The sequence below is a fragment of the Talpa occidentalis genome, unplaced genomic scaffold, assembly GCF_014898055.3.
Source record: "Talpa occidentalis isolate TD23 unplaced genomic scaffold, MPIMG_talOcc4v2.1 talOcc4.9, whole genome shotgun sequence".
Lineage (NCBI taxonomy): Eukaryota > Metazoa > Chordata > Mammalia > Eulipotyphla > Talpidae > Talpa > Talpa occidentalis.
The window spans coordinates 90,211,720-90,234,273 of record NW_023605305.1 but is presented as its reverse complement, the minus strand read 5'-3'; the positions used below and the strand labels follow the sequence as shown (position 1 = coordinate 90,234,273).

At 36.4% G+C, this 22,554-nt stretch overlaps 1 protein-coding gene across 1 annotated transcript in view; it reads right to left on the bottom strand.

The window, feature by feature from the left end:
- The window catches only part of TENM2 (teneurin transmembrane protein 2), a 3,493,894-nt gene that overhangs the window by 2,127,752 nt on the left and 1,343,588 nt on the right, over window positions 1-22,554 (bottom strand). The window contains exon 12 of the mRNA XM_054691588.1: window positions 16,769-16,861. The gene's annotated coding sequence lies outside the window, so the exon portion shown is untranslated. The remainder of the gene's footprint in view (window positions 1-16,768; window positions 16,862-22,554) is intronic.

Sequence of the window (22,554 nt, the reverse complement as noted above, 5' to 3'; positions counted from 1 at the left end):
GAAGGAGACGAGAAAGAAGTGGTATAACATTTTAAAGTGCCAAAACAGATCTCAGGCAAGAACTTTACATACAGAAAAACTGTCATTCAAAATGAAGAGAAAAATCAAGACAGTCATAGGAAAAGAAAAGTTGAGGGAGTTCATTACTAGTTAAGTTGTCCTACAAGAAATACTACAGGGAGTTCTCCAAGTTAAAATGAAGAGACAGTATAGTGTATAGTAATTTTGTTGTGCAATTCCATTCGCTATCCTTCCACAGCATTTAAAAGACAAAAGCATAAAAATATTTGCAATGTATATAAATGGATACACTGTAAATATTTAATTTGTGGCAAATATAAAGGAAAAGGAGTAGACTTTGTAAGGAGCAGTGGTATGGTATTTACTGAAGCTTATCTTCGTATTCATTTAAAATAGATTTTTGTAACTTTAGGAAGATAGTTATAATCCCATAGCAGTCACAAATAAGAGAAAATAAAGGTGCAGTTCATTTTATGAGGCCAACATTACACCAATACTAAAGTCAGAGGACAAAATCTAGAGACTAATATCACTTATGAATATTGACATATATATGCATATTTATATACACACACATAATTCTTAAGTAAATATTATACAACCAAATTCAAAGGATTATATACCATGACCAAGAGGGATTTATTCGTGGAATGCAAGGATGGTTCAATATAAAAAAAAAATCATTGTAATATACCACATTAATGAATGAGAGCAAAAAGCATATGATCATCTCAAGAAATAATAAAAATAATACTAAAATATAACACTAATGATAAAAACACTCTGCCAACTAGTAATACAAGGACTCTAACTTAACATAATAAATAAGGTCATCTATAAAAAATCTATACTGGACATAATCAAAGGTAAAAAATTGAAAGCTAAACCAGTACAATCTGAAACAGGTAACGGATGATTATTTTCACTACTGCTATTCAACTTAGTACAGGAAATCTGAGTCAGAACAAATAGGCAAGAAAAATAAATAGAAAACATCCACATTACAAGAGAAGTGGTCAAATCTCTGTTCAAAAAGAAAATTAGGGCCTCCCCTGGTGGCACAGTGCTTGAGCGCTGGGTTGTGAAGCTGCCTGCGGCCTCTGCAGCGCCAGTTTGATCTCTGGCTGCCTGGGAGCGTCCCACATGGTGCGCAGACTTCTCCTGCCGCCGGCTGCTCCCCTCAGCAGTGTATTTCATGTCTACCTGTTCTGTTCCCTGCTCTGGCTCTGGTGAATTCTCTCACCCTCCCGCACTTCTGACTGTACCCCAGTGCTTGTATAAATAAAATAAAAAAAAATCTTTAAAAAAAGAAAATATTTCAAAAAGAAAATTATCTGAATTGTAGGAAACCTTAAATATTCCAGAAAATTGTTAAAACTAATAAAGAAATTTATCAAACTTGCAGAAATATAAGTTCAACATACAGAATAAAAAGATAATATCAATACACAAAATTCAGCATGTTTCCATACACCATATCTTAATAAGCTGAAAAGGAAACAGAAATAATAGGAAAAGGAAATTATAAAAGTGATTCTATTTACAATGGCATCAAAAAGTACAAAATACCTAGGAATAGAATTAACTAATGTGACAAAAAACTTGTATACAGAAAACTATAAAGACATCCTAAAAGAAATTAATAATAAAAGCAGAAAGACATTTAGACATTTAGTATTGAAAAAATTACTATTGTTAATTTGCCATTAATAGTCAAAGAAATCTACAGGTTCAATATATATCTTCTTAATTCTTCTATGATTATTTTTTCAAAAAAGGAAAATTGGATCCTAAAATACATATGGAATTTCAAGTGACTCTAGATAGGCAAATATCTTGAAAAAGAACAAATCTGAAATACTCATACTTTCTGATTTCAAAATTGATCACAAAGTTAAAATAATCAAAACAACGTGACAAAGATAAGGATGGGAAAAAAGTAAAACAAAAACAAAGACAGTCACATGAACATGTAAAACAGACCAGAGAGCCCAGAAACAAACTATCAAATATTTAATGAGATGATTTTTACAAAAATGCAAGGATAATTCATTGGGGGAGAACACACACTTTTGATCAAATTACATGGGGAAAACTGGATATTTAAATCTAACTAAGTAGGGTTGATTCTTAGTTTACACAATGCATAAAATTCAACTTGAAATGGATCAACAAACTAAAAGCTAAACCTACCTTAAAAAGCAGAAGAAAAGCTTCATGACACTGTATTTGCCAGTGATTTATTGGATATGAAATCAAAACTACAGGTGACAAATGAAAAAAATAAAACTATACCACATCAAACTTTAAAACTTTTGGGCAGCCAGGACTTTCTTATCAGGGTGGAAAATAACCCTTAGAATGGGGACAGCTATTTTCAAATTATATATACATTAAGACCTAGTGTATTCAAACTCCTACAAATAAGCAAAAGCAAAACAAATCAATATAGAAATGGGAAATGGTTTGCTAAAATTTCCGCAAAGAAGATATACGACTAGTAAATAGAAGAAAAGATGCTAAACAAACATTATGGATTTCTAACTAAAACCATTATCACCTCATATCCATTAGGAAGAAATGAAAAAGAAAACACAGGAAATAGAACAATTGAAAAGAATGTGGTAAAATTGGAACTCTTGTGCATTGTTTGTCAATGATGTGAGATGAAGTAGATACTAATGAAAAGAATAGGTAGTTCCTGGAAAAAAATAAAAAAATAAAATCACCATGTGATCTAACAATTCTGCTTCTGGCAATGCACTGAAAAACAATCAAAGGCAAGATCTTGAAAAGATTTTTGTACATCCATGCTCACTGAAACATTATTCACAACAGCCAAAATTTGTGAGCAACATACATACCTGTTGATGGATGAATGGATAAACAATATGTGGTATATACATAAATGGAATATTACTCACTCTTAAAAAGGAAGAAAAATCTGACATGCTACAATATGGATGGATCTTAACAACATTATACTAAGTGAATATAAGCCAATTGCCAATGGTTGGATATTCTATATTTCCATTTATATGAGTTAGTGAGAGTAGTAGATTCATATAGGGAAAAGAAAAGTATGGTGACTGCCAGTGAATAGGGCAGATATGAAATTGGCATTATATTGTTCAATAGATAAAGTATTTTTTATCTATCTGTCTGTCTGTCTGTCTGTCTATCTATCTATCTATGTATCTTCAGATTTGTTAGAAGGTAAGTTTCTGATATTTAAGCAACCCAGTCTGTGGTACCTTATAATGGCAGTCCTAGCAACATAACAAGAAAAAAAGTATATTTTTAAACAAAATGATGTTCAGGAAAGGGAAAGAATATGCACTAACCATAATTTTGATGGGAACATATTTGGAAGATGGGGATGAGCAATGAGAAAAGTGATAACATGTGGGTGCAGGGGTGTGTAGGAACAAAGCAAAATACTTTCCTACGTAAAGGGAAGACAATGTATGAAATTGAGTATTTAATACAAAGAATAATTTATTTAGAAAAATGGCAGTAAATACCAAAATAATCAAAGGATAGAGTTGAAAATTGTTTCTAGGGAGGTAGAAGTGAAAGCAGATGGAGTATATGTACTAATGAAACTCTAAACATTTTAACTATATTAATGTTTATCTGATACATATAAAACTAAATACATGCCATGTTTATCATATTATTTGCTTATGATATTTATCATATTATTATCTTACAAATGAACAACTAACATGATATTTATGTTGTATCATGCAATTAGAAAGAAGAACCAGAATTTGAGATAAAAACTTGGAGTTTAATACAGTATTTTTTTTTCAAAATGAAACCATATAACCTAGACTTTTCAGATCATTGAAACTGGAAGGCTATTTCTAATCCTAACATCTATGTAAGGGTTAACAATTTTATGTAACTATGGGGGCTGTTCCTTCTACTACAGAGGTTTTAAATTTCAATCAAGGACTTTGAAGATGATCCAAGTCTTATGTTGGGTTTTGAATGAAATTTTTAGCTCAATGCAGAGGCAGAAGAGAAAAAATATTGAGAAGGCATACTTTTTCACTTTAAGAGGAAAAAAAACCTGAACTTTTGTAAAAGACAAATGGTTGTTTTTCTAGATTGAAAAAAAAATACTTGAGTCTAGCATCACACCAACAATTGTAGGGAGAGCTGATGATTTCAATTTAGTGCCCCAAATATATATTAAATCACAGAGTAGCTTCACTTTATTCTTTGTTAATTGCAATACTCTTTTGTATTAAAAAGCAGACTGAAAAAGTAGACTGAAATATATTCATGCAATTCTGTGTGTGGCGATGTGCCTGTGATCAATGGGGAAAATTTATAAAATATAGCTGAGTGAAAGTTATGCTAAAGCAGTCCTGAATTTACAGGTTTTATCTCTATTTCCAAGGCAATAAATATCAGTAGTTGTCAGCAATTCCTAGATCCCAGAGGAATATGGCCCAAGGTCAGTTTTTTATTTCAGATCCCATTCACATACCATTCTGTTAGCAGGAATATAAAAGTAGCATAATGAATTTGCTGCCTGACCACTTGGCAGGATTTTCACCTTACTTTATTCATTCTGCTGGGATTTCTCCTTTGCCTCCTATTTCCATGATAGCCCAATATTCATTAAGTCAGCTAACATCTTACAGATGCTGAATTGTGATTATTTCAGTCTTCACAATAATTTTGCTAATACTAATGGAGAAGTTAGTCTGGGTCAGGTACCGAGAAAACAATAATAGTTAACATAAACTGTGCATGAAATTTTTAGGATTATGATGGATCACTGCACTGCCTAGTCTAATATTATGGTGTCTTAAAGTACTGGGGTGGTACTGGGGTGGTTACAAGCAGAATTGAAAAGAGTGGCACAAAATGTTAAAATAGAATGCTGCAATAGAGCCTGAAATGTTTTGGATGCCATGGTTCAGACTTCATACTCAAACTGTTTTTTTCAGCCCTAAAGTGTACATATTATAGTCTCATGACACATTTTTATGTGCAGTGGTAACAATTAATGTATTTTTTTTTTTAGTAAATCAGAGCAGACTCATTGTCTTCCCTCTTGAATCATTCATATTTAATTACCTTTTGAGTAATAAACAGATGCTATTTTAGAGGCTATATTGGAAATTGCAACTGGAAAGAGGTAAGGCACATACCACATCAACTGCTATTGGCTAAAGTGGAATATATTGGTTTTCCCCTATTTCCAACCCTTTCTGATAGAAGCAGGTGACTTCTTTTGAGAGATTTGCTCTTTTCTCACTACCTGTAGTTCTAGGAATGTCTCATCACAGTACTCCACCTTGCCAGTCACACAGGTATGTGTATTACACATCCGGCTAACCATACCAAGCCATTCTTTTGGTCACAGTTATAATCAAACAGGAGCAAATCTAATCTGTCTTGAATTCAGGGATGGTTTACCATAGAAAGAGAATTGAAGAAGTGATCTGATCAATGTCTTGGTAGCAACGGTTGGGGAAGAAGACAGAGAGGCAGAGAAAGAAGAGAAATATGAGAAAGAGTATAAGAATATGAGAGCAATGATATTTGAAACCCCCAAAACCTATTCTATATTTGAACAACCTAGTTAGGGCCGCCAACATATTTTATTTTTATTGAGGCATAATTGACATCGGGCATTATGTTAGTGTCAGCTGATTTGATTTTTGTACATTCTATAATTTTATTTTTATTCATGTAATTGTGTTTGTATGAATGTGTGTTTTGACAAATATTTATATATTTGTGTGTGGGAAGAAATTTGATAATCAATTATACGTAAATGGTCAGAAAATATTTAAAGTATTGAAGCAAGCAAGTGATTTGGAATTTGCAAAAAAATATTTTGGTAATAATAAATGCAACTAGGCAAGGCTATAGTGCAAAAAAGGGGCAATCATTTATTATATTCATATTATTACCTGTTTATTATAATTCAGATGACATTAATATTGTAATAATGCTTATTACTCTTAATTGTACAGATAGCAGTTATTATTACTAAGGTTTAACAATATGCATACTATCTCAAAGGATTCTGGAATTGTTGGAGAGGCTCTGAGTACTAGTTGGTATTTCCAGTGACTCTGATCTGATTCAGAGATAACATATGTACCTGCTGGTGAAGGCTTCACTGGGGTCAGTTTCCCCATGCTGCCTGCCACCGTCATGAGATGCCAACAGCGAGGGCCATGACCCAATGTCACTCTGAGCTCTGGCTAACATCAGGTATTGGAAGTATGGACACTGCAGCAGGCTAACAACACATTCTAATTCTGTGATCATGGGTTTGTATGAGTGTCCCTCTCTTGGATTCCAAACTCAACAGAGAGAGAACTTGACATAGTTTAAGACTGAAGGAAATGGTCTTCTAAGGCTTCACCCCAGCATCTGGACATCTGGCTTTCGTTACCATAGAAATGGTGACAAAAAGTGAAAGTGGGGAAATTGTTGGAGCAACCAAGGGTAAATGAGCCCTGCATTTCCCAGGCCCATTGGGTGGCCAGTGCAGGCTCCAGTGCTGGGCACAGATTGTGCTCACCAGGATGAGGGGGTCAAACTCTGTTCTCTGACATCCAGACACCACCCAGGCTGGAGCACATGATACCTAAACAGTGTCATGGTCTGACCTTCACACCTGACAGAGTGATAGAGGGGTATGTTGGGGAATAGGAGACAGAGCTAGTGGTTATTTTGAGAGGCTTTAAATGTGAGCTTGCTTTCTTTGCTATTGAAGCTGGTGTAGACAGCAGCCACCTCTCTGGCTCCCAACCTCTGCAGCATCAGACCCCTGCTGTACCCTGTCAACCTAGTGGTGGCAGAATTGGTATGACTTTGCCCCCAGGATGCCACAGGCGCTGGCTCCAGGCACATGAGGTTTTTTGACACCCTACCAACTCTTGCAACAATGGCACCACCTCACGCCATCACGTCAACTGGACTTTCTTCCTCTTCCTCCAGCCTACTAGTTCCCCCCACCTTCCTTCTATCCTGTTGGTTAGAATATTTTTTTCTGAAATAAAGGTCCTTTTGTTTGCATTTATGGCAGCAGGTGACAGGTCCCAGAAATGATGAGAGAGGTTCTGAACTGGTGACAGTGTTTAGACCCTTTGCCCATTAGAAGTTTTATTATTTCATATTATTTCTACCTTTTGCTACACATGGAGTGGGGAATTGGGTTTTCCAAAGGCTTCTTGGCCTTTTACTCTGAAGGAACTGAGAGGGGGGAATATAGAAGGGTTATTATTATTAGAATTAAATTTATAGAAAGATTTTAGTATAAGGCAAACCAATGATTTTGAGGTATACATGAAGAAATGCTTTGTAACATGGCTTTTCTGTAGGTATTCCCTTGATAATAATCAAAGAAAGCAATTAAAGAATGTGTAAATTCATGTGAGATCACAAGCTTTTGATCAAGCCCCTTTTCGTGACTGCAATATATGAATTATGATTTCAAGAGAGATGAAATGAAAAACTCCTTTACCCTCCACAACAAATAAAACTATTTACAGAAAGTAATGAATAAAAGTAATTGTTACATGTAAGAATATACACCTTTTGAGTTGCAGAACAGTTTCAATGGAAAAGCTGTATAGTAAGGCTCATATTCTCATACCCAAGATTTAAATCAATATTGAAAGCCTAATTAACCTACAGATGGAGTAAGGGCAATGACCTATGGGTAAGTAATGCAAAAACATTGGGTTTTGGAAATAAGTTTCCAAAACTGATTTGTATTTTAAAAAGAGACCCTTGAGAACAGACACACAGACCAATGGAATCGAATAGAAAATCCAGAAATAAACCCACAGATTTATGGTTAACTAATCTTTGACAAAGGAGCAAAGAATATGCACTGGAGCAAAGAAAGTTTGTTCAATAAATGGTGCTGGGAAAACTGGGTCGCTACATGCAAAAGAATGAAGCTTGACCACTAACCCACACCATGCACAAAAACCAACTCAAAATGGATTAAAGAACTAGACATTAGACCTGAAACCATAAAATACATAGAAGAAAATATAGGCGAAACATTACATGACATGCACCTCAAAGACATCTTTACAGACACGTCACCCAAAGCAGTGATAGTGAAGGCAAAGATCAACAGCTGGGACAACATGAAATTAAAGAGCTTCTGCACAGCAAAAGAGACAATAACCAAAACAAAGAGAAACCCCATTGACTGGGAGAAAATTTTTGCACACAACACTAACAATAAAGGACTGATCAGAAAAATCTACAAAGAACTGATGAGACTCAACAAAAACAAAGAAAATAATCCAGTCAAAAAATGGGCAGAAGAGCTAAAAAGAAACTTCTCTGAAGAAGAAATGCAAATGGCCAACAGGCATATGAAACAATGTTCAACATCACTTGTAATCAGAAAAATGCAAATCAAAACTATAATTAGATACCATCTCACACCAGTGAGAATGACACATATTAAAAAAAACAAAAAAAGCAAAACTAGCAACGACAAATGTCAGCGAGGTTATGGAGAAAAAGGAATTCTCCTGTACTGCTGGTGGGAGTGCAAACTGGTCCAACCACTATGGAGAGCTGTGTGGAGATTTCTTGACCTATTAAACATAGAGCTTCCATATGATCCAGCAATTCCACTCCTAGGTATTTACCCAAATGACACAGAAACAGTAATTCCAAAGGGCACCTGCACCCCTATGTTTATAGCAGCACTATTTACAATAGCTAAGCTATGGAAGCAACCCAAATGCTCAAAAATAGATGACTGGATCAAGAAGATGTGGCTCATATACACAATGGAATATTACTCATCAATCAAAAAAGATAAACACATGCAGTTTGCAGCAAAATGGATGGAGCTAGAAGGGATCATGCTCAGCGAAATAAGTCAGAAAGAAAAAGAAAAATACTGGATGGTCTCACTCATAGCAGGAATTTAGAAAACCTAAATAAGAGACCAGGAAAAAGACTAATCAATGCAAAGTAAAAATCAAAATCAACAAGCAACTATAAACCAGAGACACAGTACAGAGGGGGGAGGGAGGGGCGGGGAAAGGAAGGACTAGAGTCAAAATAAGGGGGGGAGGTGCAATTGTATGGGGAATATAACCAAAACAAAAATGCATACATTGTGCAAAGATGAAAAAAGATGTAAGAATTATATAAAATAAAATATTTAAATAAAAAAAGAGACCCTTGAAATTCTATCCTTTGCAAAATGTTCATTCTTTCTTCTTTCCCCCTCTGCCCACCTCCATTATACCAAGCCTTTCCTTTATCTTATATTTTGGACCATGAGTAAAACTGTTAATTCCTTAAAGATAAATACAGTTTATAACAGTAGAAATAACACTTCAAAATAGATACTGTAAAGTATCCTTAAAAGAGCTCTCTTTTGCATTTAGAAGGTGACAGTCTCCCAAGCTACAGTCTGTGACTTTGAATTACTTCACCTAACTGTGAAGTAACCTCAAGGACAATAATAGATTTTATTTTATTTTTATTAAAGATATATTTATTTTTATACAATAACCATGGTACAGGCCAGATGCGCGTGAGGGTGAGAGGATTCACCAGAGACAGAGCGGGGAACAGAACATGCAGACTGACTGATATACACTGCTGAGGGGAGCAGCGGGCACGACAGGAGAGGTCTGCTTCACCATGTGGAATTCTTGCCAGCTGGCCAGGATCCAACCCGCGCTACAGAGGCTGCGGACAGCTTCACAGTACGGTGCTCAACTGCCTGCACCACCAGGGAGGCCCAATAGTAGATATTAATAGTTTGTTGACTCATTGAACATGTCTAAGATGCTCACAGAAGTGACCTCTATAAGAATAAGGAAAAGTCTATCCATAAACAAATTGCCAAATTTCCCCTCACAAATCCAAATGTTAAGAACATCAGGATAACTATTGACTGTTTACCAATAGCCATCAAATATTCAAAATAATTGAGGCCCAGCCTCCTAGGCCACTGTTAGATAGCAACTGAAGATGAAAAGACACAAGTCAATGGAAAAATACCAGTAGGCATCTAAAATATTCAGCTGTTATTTCTGCACTAGAGACACAGCAACTCATAAGGTATTAGAATCTTATAAACAGAACAGGTAATCATCAAAGTGCAAAGAGGCCTTCTAGAAGTGGTCCATATCAGCATGGGATAATGAGTCAAATTTCAAAAAATGACCAGCCCTACCCTGAACCAACTGAAACAGATGCTATAAGTGTGTGGTTTGGGTAAATGCATTTTGGGAAAGTTTCCCATGTGATTCAGAAGTGCACCATTATTAAAAACCATTGGTCTCCTAAAAGGGGAAACTGATATTCTCCCTGAGCAAGTACGAAGTAGCATACCAACAAAGGCTCCCTGATGAGACAATCTCACACTCCCACTTGGGTACCATTATTATTGTTTATAAAAAATATTCACCACGTGAAACATTTTCAAGTTCCTCAGCTATTCCTGCTGCTGGCAATGGACAAAGAAATCTAGGAAACTGGTAGGAGTTGTATTTTCTCATTCTGGACAGCCTGCTAATGAGGTTTATTTCACTCTCTACACTCTGAGAGAGTACTTAGTGTGCAAAAGACTTGTGAATGGGGTCCATGAAGCAATCCACATGTAAAATACAACTGTGCAGAAAAATGGCATTTTTCACACTTTCAAATGAATTTGCTTCTGAAAGAAACCAAATTTTCTGCTATTCTGTCCCACACGGCTGCAAATTTGGCTGATGTGGAAATACGCTTGAAGGTAGAGAGTATTCTACCTACTCTATTCTTTTCATAATTCATACTCAGATATATTTTGCTAGCACTGTTTTTTAAGAAGTTGTATTGAGGTTTCCCTTCTCATGGAAATTTAAAATTCCCTGGAATACATTTGTAAATTGCTTCCAATATTAGTGGTAATTTTCTCCTTTGTTTTTCTAATCTTCTTAAATTCCTTTACTTTATTGCTATTTTTACAACATCAATCACTTTGGAAATCACTTCAATTATCTTCACATCCAGAAATTGTAACATTTTCAAGAAGTTGTTCATATAAATATTGCCATTGTCCATATTGTCATATGCAAAACATTCTAGCAAATGATAGAAACATTGATATGATTCAACGGCAGCATCTTTCTATGTACTTTTTATGTTTAAAATCATGAATTTCCTAATCTGGTAGTAATACTTAAATCATTCCTTTCTCTGCACATTAATATAATTCTAACATAATAATTATAAATATGCACAAATATACATAGACAATCATATAATCATTGTATGCCCATTTTGGCCTTGTGCTTTATATCCAAAATTAGATTTTAAAATTTTTAATCACCATTGACAAGTTTCAAATTGTACCATCAAATGAAATTTAAATGACAAAATTTTATGAATGCTTAACAGTTTAACCATATGACTAATAAAAAAAGCAATAATAATATAGGTAACAGAAAGTGTAGAGAATGAAGAACACTTACATTTCACTTCTTCCTTTATTTGCTACTAGGATATTTTTCAATAAATAAGTGAATATTGGGCCTCCCCGGTGGCGCAGCGGTTGAGCGCTGGGTTGCGAAGCTGCCTGCAGCCTCTGCAGCCGGTTCGATCCCCGGCTGCTCCCCGGCCACCAGAGGAGGGTCCCACATGGCGCGCAGACCTCTCCTGCTGCCCGCTGCTCCCCTCAGCAGTGTACTTCGGTCCTTCTGCCTGCTCTGCTCCCCGCTCTGGCTCTGGTGAATTCTCTCACCCTCCCACGCTTCTGACTGTACCCAGTGCATGTATCAAACAAACAAACAAACAATAAATAAATAAATAAGACATGCCTCTAGAAAATTAAAAAAAAAAAAAAAATCAAAAAAAAAAAAAAAAAAAGTGAATATTTTTTCTTGCATGCTTTCAGACCTTGAACCACATCAATACCTACTATATAGGGAAGATAAGACTATCTCTTTGTGCCTATCTGACATAAAGAATAACAAGGGAGTATCTAGTGTCTAAATAATAAGATGGAAATTCTAAATACTATGGAGAGTTTTCTCTGCATTCCACTTTGCTGATTCATGGGGATGATTACTGTAGTATATTAGAGCAGGATGGAACAGGATTTAAGTAATTATTATAACTTTGGAAGTTATCAAAATTTTATAACAGTTTCTTTATAGCATACAATTTTACTCTGGGTCACTGCATGACTTCTTGGGTAAGGTGAATGTGAAGAGCTCATAAAAATAGTTCAAGGTTCCACAAACTGTCTTTCTCTGCTGTGTTATCACATATTTTAATCAAAAGGTCTATAGGGGAAGAGTGGAAATGAAGAGTTATAGAAGGGAGAGATTGGACCCAGGCTAACTGATGGATGAGGCCTTAGTTCTGAATTCCACCACAAATATTCATTGGTTATTCTAGTTCATCCTTGAATTTTCCTATTATTAGCTGTGTTTTCATTATCACTTGAGGTACTTTTGTCTAAATAAAATGTGTTGGTTTGAAACACATGCCACTTTTTGATAAGTGTAAGTTATTTGATCATAATAATGCACATCTCTTTTTTTGTTGAAGTTAGATCAAATCAAACAGGTTTTATTTCAACCCCATTGTAGTGGTCTTCAGATGCAGAATGGGAAATGAGTCATTTGGCTAAGGTCCATAAGCATCCTAACATGAAAACTGGGAAAAACCCAGTGCAGGTCTCGATTTTGAAGTTTTGAAGAGTACTCTTTCCTGGTATTCTCTCTCTCTGCATCTCTGTCACTGTCTCTGTCTCTCTCTCTCTCTCTCTCATGCACACACATGCACACATTTGTTGCTTGTCAAGTGCTTACATATAAACTTCTACAAGTTATCTCATAAATTTGACTCTGTGCTAAGAAAGAAACACAGGGAGGGAAGAAGGAGATGAGTCATTAGACTTAATAAATGAGTTTGTTAAGATTACTAGTTACAAAATCAATGTACAATCACACACCATCATATTTCTGGTATAGAAAAACTCACACAACTATGTTTCACTGTACCAGAAGTATAAAGTAGAAACCTAAATATAGAAGTTAAATGGATGATAAAAAATAAAAACTACCTAAGAACTTTTTCTAAAAAATGCCACAAACACCTTAAAATGGCTTATGTTAGATCAAACCAAAAGGAAATAAATTTAGAGAAAAACTGCGCACATGCATTTAAAATTATTCAATATTAAAATAATATCAAAGACATCAGCTAGATATATAAGTTCAGTGAAGACAAAAAAACAATCCCAACAATTTCTTCAGTGTGTATATGATATTTTTTAAGCTAGTTCCAATTTTTTAGTGGTAATGTATACAGTCAATAATAGCAAAGACAGCCTTGAGGGAGACAAAGAAATTGTAAGTTGCTCTACTAGATATCAAAACTTATTATAAAGCTACTAAAGTGAAGATGGCTTGCTTAATTGTTATACGGGAAAATGTGACATTATTAGGAAGTTCAGAACATATCTATAGTTGTACAGATACTAGATTTCTGACAAAAGTGGAATTTTAGAGTAGACAGAAAAGACAATTATTTTTATAAATGGTGTTAGTTCCATTTTATCTCCATATAGAAATACAAAATGAAATTATACTGCTACTTTACTACATGCATAATAGTCAATTTTGAGTGGATTGTAGACCTAAATGAAAAAAAAATGATTATAAGATTTTAAAAACAATATGGAGGGAATGTTTTATGGTATTGAAGAGTAAGGACATAGTTGTTAAATGGTAAGTACGAACTATGAGTAAAACTTAAACTTAATGCAATTTTTCTATTTATCAGAAGATACCATCAAGAGAGTTAAATACAAGCTACAAACTGTGGAGATAGGTCCTTAAGATATAAAATACTCCTATGCATCTTTGCAAAAATGAATACCACCCCCCAAAATATAAATAAAAGCAAGTGACTTGAATGATACATGCACAAAAAGATATTTAAATATACATTAAACACTAGGCAATCTGCTTAGTCTCAATAATCAGGGGTTTGCAATTTAAAATCTCTGTGAGATATAAGTCTATACCTATCAGAAGGATTAAAATAAGAAGACAAATAAGAACTAGTGTTGGAGAAGACATAAACACCTGGAAAGTATATACTGTTGGTGGCACTGTATGTTGATAGAATGACTTTTGAAAGTCTTGAGCATTACCTTCTAAAGTTAAACAAATCCACATCCTATGACCTAGTAGATGACTTTCTGAAATGAATTCACATAAGCCCAAAAGACATGTACAAGAACAGTCACAGGGATATGCACAAACATTTGTAACAAAAGCTGGAGAAAACCCAAATGTCCACCTGCACTAAAAATGATAAATTGTAGATTCATATTATATTCCTTTGTATTTCAAAGTACACTGTAAGGAAAATGGCTGAAATGTAACTCTGTGTAATCATACAGATGAACCATTCAATACCAAGGAAAGAAATCAGACACAAAAGCAAAACTGAATGATCCCAGAGAGGTAAAGTTCAAAAACAAGTAAAATTAGAGTATTAGAAGTCAAGGAAATGCCTATCTTTAGATAAGAGGAAGGGGCAGTGATTGAGATAATATTAAGGACATCTTCTGGGGTCCTAGCAGCATCCTATATTTTGATTAACATATTGGATCATGAATAGTCACTATAAGGTAACCACTGATCTATGTTTATTGGTATTCATATGCATGTGTGTTATAATAACTAAAAATATAAGATTGTAAAAACATATTAGGGACATACTGACCATTGAAAATTAGTATATTTTACTTAACATCAGACACAACATTTTAAAGCAACTGGAATAATGGAAAGAAAGAAGAGATACTTGTCTCTGTATATGTTACATTTGAAACATGTCTTATATCTTTGATTATAAATATTGAGAAGCCAGCACAGTTTGGGATTTATGGTATAAATTAGTGCAAATACTACCTTTCAAATAGATGTGGGAGTTGTCAGTATAGAGAAGGTTTTTCACAGTCAAGGTATTAGATGAAATCAGCCAGGTAAAAACTGCAGCAGGATTAAAGATACTCAATGATAGAGTTGTGGGGTACTGGTGATTATTAAAAAAGGAAGAGGTAGGTGAAGTGAAATTATCTAACCTTTACATTTATCAACAAAAAGAGTGATTTTGCCCTTAGTTTCACTAACACTTTTACTTAGGCAAATTTTAATACATTTTTTAGAATTGCATTTGGAGGGTAATTTGACATGCCATTCTCCATTGTCTAGTAATAGCTTTGCTGTATTGAGGTTGGGATTTCTCCTCCTCTTACTCCCTGGTTTTTCAGTCTTCAATGCCATAAACATAGAGTGTTACTAGAATCTGTCTTTTCCCTATTTGAATGCTTCAATTGAGGCAGCATTTCATATTCATCAGAGACAATATTTCATATTCAGTATCTACCCCATTCTCCACATGCCCTGAGGAAGTGTTTTGTCCTGTTTACTGTGTTTCAAAAGGAATATATAAACCAGGTGTTGAGATGAATATCAGTTGCCAGTACTCTAAAATCACATCTATGTTATATTTAATAGGACAGCTGTACAGATGTTTGTATTCTGATTTGGACTGATATTAAATCTCTGAGTCAGATGGCAAAGGTGTGAAGTGATTTTTTATCTGTTCCTAGTCATCTTTCATTTTATGAGATGAAGCCTAGGTAGACCTTTCTTTACCTAGGTCCCTTGGCATTATATTGGGATTTCAGCTGGATTACTGATTAAAAAGATTTTATAAATACTCAGGACGTTTGATCTTTATCCTTACACTTACTCCTGCTTACCCATGCTAATTTACTGCTTTTGAAATTCTGTTTCATAGTTTCTTATTTGGGATTGCCTTGAACTTCATTTTTACTATTTCTACTTACAATGGAGCAGGACTTAGCTAACACAAGGCTTTTGTTTGTGTCATGTCTGGCTTCTCACCCAGAAGGGGAGTAAGCATAAATTAAACATAACTCGCAGATTATAAGGAGACTGATAGATTGAAAAGTTGAGCAGAATCGCTTATATGAAACAAGATATGCATGCTGTAGCTCTGGTTTGACACACCAATATGACAGGTAGATAACAATTCACAAATCATTGAGACAAAGCTAAGATGTACAGAATGCCTGACTGTGGTCACTAGGTCTGACAGAGTCACAAAACCTGGCATAAGTTGAGGTTCTGTTTCTCACTGGCTGCATGACCTCAGTAGGTACCACAGCCCCTCTGAGCCATGTTTAGAAACAAAAAGGCCCCAGAAATAAAGATACTTGTGAATTGTGAGCACTGAGTATGGTAAAAGATACAAAAATAACTTCAGAAACCATGCAGAACTATCATTAATCATTACTAAATTATGCTCACCATTTCTAGACAACATGCTAATTGTTATATAGGTAATATATCAAAGACTCAAACAATTGTTAAAATAATTTTAACCAACATCTACTTTTTTGGTACAGCCTCTAGTAATATCCTTCCTCTGACTGACCCTTCAATGCTGCTCCAGAGGACTAAACCTTCCCCCAAGTGCTTCTCTTGAAGGTGACTATATTGGCTAGTCAATGGGCTAACTTACCTGGAGATGAGGTTGTGGATAAATCACAGTCAAGGGGACATAATTTTGTAGAACATATTGAACAACTGTTTCTCTTTTCCTAACTCATGAAACCTGAAAAACTGTTTTCCCAGAAACAATTGGGAACTCTCTGTCAGTTAGACAGATAAATGGAACTTACCCAGAGGAAGTCAAGTTGAAGACTGGATCCTGGAACATGGCATGGAGTCTGAATCAAGTTGCATCTGATTCTGCTGTTTAATCCTGAAGCATTCTTAATGAATAGAGATAGATAGAGGTGGTATCAATATCTCATATCACATATAAAGAATCTGAAGTTCAAGAATGTCAAATAACTGTTCCAAATTCTGTGTGTGTGTGTGTGTGCGCGCATACATGCATGTGTGTGTAGAAGGGGTTGTTACTGAACATAGAACTGGAATTTGAATTCCAACACCTATATTGGATTCTCTACCTAAATGCCATTTATTGGTCCAAAAATATTTGTGAGTGTCCTTGTATAATTATTATTGAAGATTAGCTTGGTTGTATTGATAGAATTTAAACATGGTTTATAAATTTGAGAATTTTCTCCACAGAGAGGTAACTTAGAAACAAATGGAATGAGAAATGCCCTATTTTTATAAGTGAAATTTCTTCACTTAAATATGCATTCACATGATATTGTCCCTAAATATAGTGCCAGAAATTAAGGACAAAGTTCTGAGAAATGATGGTATATATTGGAGATGCAGTTGAAATTTCATATTTATAGATAATATATAAACATGAATGGGAATGAAATTTTGTACAACCATTATGGAGAGTGATCTGGATTTGCCTTAAAAACTGAAAAAAGGAAATACCACTTATCACCCAGCAGTCTCACTCTTGGACTTATACCCAAAGAATACAAAACCATTAGTGCAAACAGTACTTGATCTGCAGTATCCACAGAAGCACTAGCTAGAACATGGAAGCAGTCTAAATGCCTGTCAATGGATAACTGGACCAAGAAGATGTGTTCTGTTCACACTATGGAATACTATTAAGTCACAAAGAAAGATGAAAAATAGCTATTTCAGAAAAATGGAGGAAGCTTGAGGGAATTAACATAGTAAAGCAAGTTAGAACAATAAAAACAAATAGTGGACATTTACATAGCTGAAAATTTGATAATTTTAACCCACATAAAAACTAATTGATGCCGAGGGGGCGGAGCAACATGGTGGCGAGGAGACGCTGCGAGTAAGATCTCCCATTAAAAAAAGTGAATAGGGAGGAAAAGCGGCAGGTCCCAGTGAGAAGTGGGACACGGAAGATAAACAGGTGACGCCAGCGAACTGCCCGAAGAAGAAAGTGGCCATAAAAGAGGACTAGAAGGGAGGGAAGCGCAGAACCCTGCTCCCCTCCCCCACCCACAGAGGAGGCACTCTCCGACCGGCAGAGAGGAGGAAACAACAAACCAAAACGGCCCACAAGAACAAACGACGCAGCAAGCGGGACTGTGAGTGGAAAGGAACTATTGCAGCCACCACACCCAGGGAACGGGAGCTGAGGCGAACCCTGCAGGATCCGCCGCGGCGGTGAGCGAACGGCTCCGGGCGCCATTAGAGAAGAACAAAGACCCCGGGAGACGCGCACACAGCCCGGGCTGCCGGTAAGCTGGCACGGAAACGCGGCGCTCTCGGGGAGCTTGAAAAGCAAGGGCAGACCTGGATCGCGGCTGCCCAGGTCCCCGCGCCTGCGACCTAGGCTTGCGGGGAGACGACCTAGGCTTGCGGGGAGACGGACGGAGGTCCTCACTGAGGTGAAGGTCCCTCCCTGAATGAGCAGGAACCAGGCGCCCAGGCACGGGAGCTGTGCAAAAGGCGCCATTCCCGCGCCACTGAACTGGGCTACATCCCGCGTCCTGGAACTGAGGGCTTTGAACTGAGACCCGGGGCACGAAAATTCGGGGCGTGGGTTCTCCACGACGGTGGGGCACAAGGCAGACACAGCACCCCAAAGCTGTTGAGGTGTACCCTACCATTCCCGCTCTGTTCTCTGTCCCACGGGGTGGGGGGAGGCGAAAAACAGCCCCCAAGGACAATAGGAGAGATCTCTGGCGCCACCTAGCGACCAGGAAAAAAAAAAGTCACTAACACCCTATAAAACAGGGCATTTCTTAAGACTGCTTGAAAAGGGCAGAAGGTTTCTGGAGGACCCAGTGGCCAGCCGGGAAGTTATTCCACGCCAGGCCCCTTCCGACCAGCAGTCTGAGCCCACAGAGGGAGCAGGCACCCACGTCCGGGGCTGACCGGGTGCGCAGAAGAGTGTGCCTGAAACCGGAGGCGCAGGGACTGCATCCCGCTTCGCCATTTGAGAACAGGGACATTTCTTCAGTAAAAACTGCCTAAAACCAGCAGAAAGCTCCCCCAGAAGACAGAGATGGCTCCTGGAAGAGCCAGAGGGGAGCGGAGAAGTTCACCCAAGATGTCAGTCAGTCCGAGCAACACAGTGTCCCAACGCATACGACAAATTAGAAAACAGACAGTAGGGAGTAGAAGAACCACACACAACCTAAAAACTCCTCAGGAAAGAAGCACACCACAAAAAGAAAACCATTCCCCAGATTGCAACGACAGCAACTTGGAAGAACTTCTGAGCCTTCCAGAAAGAGAATTTAAAATTGCCATGATTAAAAAAGTGATAGATCAGAAGAAGGAAATTGAGTCCCTAAAGAGGGAAGTAAGAGAAATGCAGGAGATCAAAGAATTAATGGAGGAACTAAAGAACTCTGGGAAAAGCAATGAAAGCAGAATAGATGAAATGGAAGAACGAGTAAGTAATCTTGAAGACACAGAAATAAAAAGAACCAAAACAGAAAAGGAAAGAGAAGTACGAAGGAAAAAGAATGAAGAAAGACTTCGGGAACTATCTGACTCCATGAGGAAAGGAAATATAAGAGTTATAGGAATTCCAGAAGGAGAGGAGAGAGATGTAGGAACAGAGAAAATATTCATGGATATAATTGAAGAGAACTTCCCAAATGAGAAGAAGGAGCTGAAAATTGATATACAAGAAGCAAGAAGAACACCAAACTTCCACGACGAAAGGAAAAACACAGCAAGACACATAATAGTAAAGCTCCCAAGAATCCAGGACAAGGAAAAATAATGAAGCTGACAAGAGGGAAGAAACAGATAACATTCAAAGGAAAACCAATCAGGCTGACATCAGACTTCTCTGAAGAAACACTACGGGCAAGGAGAGAGTGGAGGGACATAGTCAACAGACTCCAAGAAAACAGATGCCAACCAAGAATACTCTATCCCGCAAAGCTCTCTTTCCTCCATGAAGAAAGAATATGGACCTTCCCAGACAAAGAGAAACTCCGGAATTTCATTGCGACTAAACCCCCACTCCAAAAAATACTACAAGGAATCCTAAAGCCAGAACCTCAGAGGGACGAATAACAACAAAAGAAGACCAAAAAAAAAAAAAAAAAGTTATTAAAAGAATAAATAAATAAAATCAAAGGAAAGACAAACATAATGGCAAATACAGATGCTAACATATCAATATTAACTCTAAATGTAAATGGACTAAACTCTTCAATAAAAAGACACAGAGTTGCAGCCTGGATTAAGAAACAAAACCCAACCTTTTGCTGTCTCCAGGAAACACATTTAGCTACAAAAGATAAAAATAGGCTCAAAGTCAAAGGATGGAAAACAATCCTACAAGCAAATGGGCCAAAAAAGAAAGCAGGAACAGCTATACTTATATCAGATAAAACAGACTTCAAACTCAAAAAATAAAAAGAGACCCCAATGGTCACTACATTATGATTAAGGGGACAATACTTCAAGAAGAAATAACACTCATTAACATATACTCACCAAACGAAAGAGCACCAAAATATATCAGACAACTGTTGTCCTCTCTGAAAACAGACATCAGAGAAAACACATATGTAGTGGGAGACTTCAACACACCACTATCAACAATGGATAGATCAACAAGACAAAAAATAAGTAAAGAAACTAAAGCTCTAAATAAGGACCTAGAGCATTTGGGCTTAACAGACATCTATAGAACGCTAAACCCAAAAAAAACGGAGTACACATTTTTCTCAAGCGCACACGGATCATTCTCCAGGATCGATCACATACTGGGGCACAAGACAAACATCAACAGATACACCAAGATTGAAATCATACCAACCCTCTTTTCTGACCATGAAGGCATCAAACTAGAAATAAATCATAAAAAGAAGGCAAGGAACTATCCTACCTCATGGAGATTAAAAGCCACACTACTGGAAGACCACTGGACTAACGAGGAGATCAAAGAAGAAATTAAAAAATTCTTTGAATTGAATGACAAGGAGGACACCAATATCCTAAATGTATGGGATGCAGCAAAAGCAGTAATAAGAGGAAAATATATAGCAATAGAAGCTCACATCAAAAAACAAGAAAGAACTCAAAGAAACAACCTAATCTCGAAGCTCAAAGATCTAGAAAAAGAACAACAAAAAAACCCCAGAACCAGTAGAAGAAAAGAAATAATAAAAACCAAAGCAGAAATAAATGAAATTGAAACTAAAAAAACAATCCAAAAGATCAATGAAACCAAGAGCTGGTTCTTTGAAAAATCAATAAAATAGACAAACCCCTAGCCAGGCTCACAAAGGAAAAAAGGGAGAAAGCACAAATACACAGAATCATAAATGAAAGAGGAGAAATCACAACGGACACAGCAGAAATCAAAAGAATAATCAGTAACTACTATGAACAGTTATATGGAAACAAGTTCAACAATCTAGAGGAGATGGACAAATTCCTACAACTCTACAATCACCCAAAGCTAGATAAAGAAGAAATAGAACACCTAAACAGACCAATTACAAGCAGCGAAATTGAAATGGTAATTAAAAACCTCCCCAAAAACAAAAGCCCAGGACCTGATGGATTTACAAATGAATTCTACCAAACATTCAGAGACGAATTAGTGCCTATCCTTCACAAACTCTTCCAAAAAATTGAGAAGGGAGGGACAATACCAAACACGTTCTATGAAGCCAACATTACACTAATACCAAAACCGAACAAGGACAACACAAAAAAGGAAAACTATAGGCCAATCTCCCTAATGAACACTGATGCAAAAATCCTCAATAAAATTTTAGCTATCAGAATCCAACAATGTATCCATAACATAATTCACCACGACCAAGTTGGATTCATTCCAGGGGCACAAGGATGGTTTAACATCCGAAAATCAATCAACGTTATCCAACACATCAACAAAAAGAAATATAAAAACCATATGATAATATCAATAGATGCTGAGAAAGCTTTCGACAAAGTGCAACACCCATTCATGATAAAAGCCCTTGAAATTCTTGGGATACAAGGAACATACCTCAACATCATAAAGGCCATCTATGACAAGCCAACAGCCAGTATCATTCTCAATGGTGAAAAGCTGAAAGCAATTCCATTAAGATCTGGAACAAGACAAGGATGTCCACTCTCACCACTGCTTTTCAATATAATACTGGAAGTCCTAGCCAGAGCAATAAGACAAGAGAAAGACATCCAAGGAATCCAAATAGGAAAAGAAGAAGTCAAACTATCACTATTTGCAGATGATATGATAATATACATAGAGAACCCCAAAATCTCCACAGAAAAACTAATTCAACTCATCAATCAATTCAGTAAAGTGGCAGGATACAAAATCACCACGCAAAAGTCAGTAGCCTTCCTATACACAAACAATAAATCTGAAGAAGAAGAAATCAAAAAAACCACCCCTTTATTATCGAAACAAAAAAAATCAAATATTTGGGAATAAATCTAACAAAAGAGGTAAAGGACCTATACAAAGAAAACTATAAAACACTGTTAAAAGAAATAGAAGAAGACACAAAGAAATGGAAAGACATCCCCTGCTCATGGATTGGAAGAATGAACA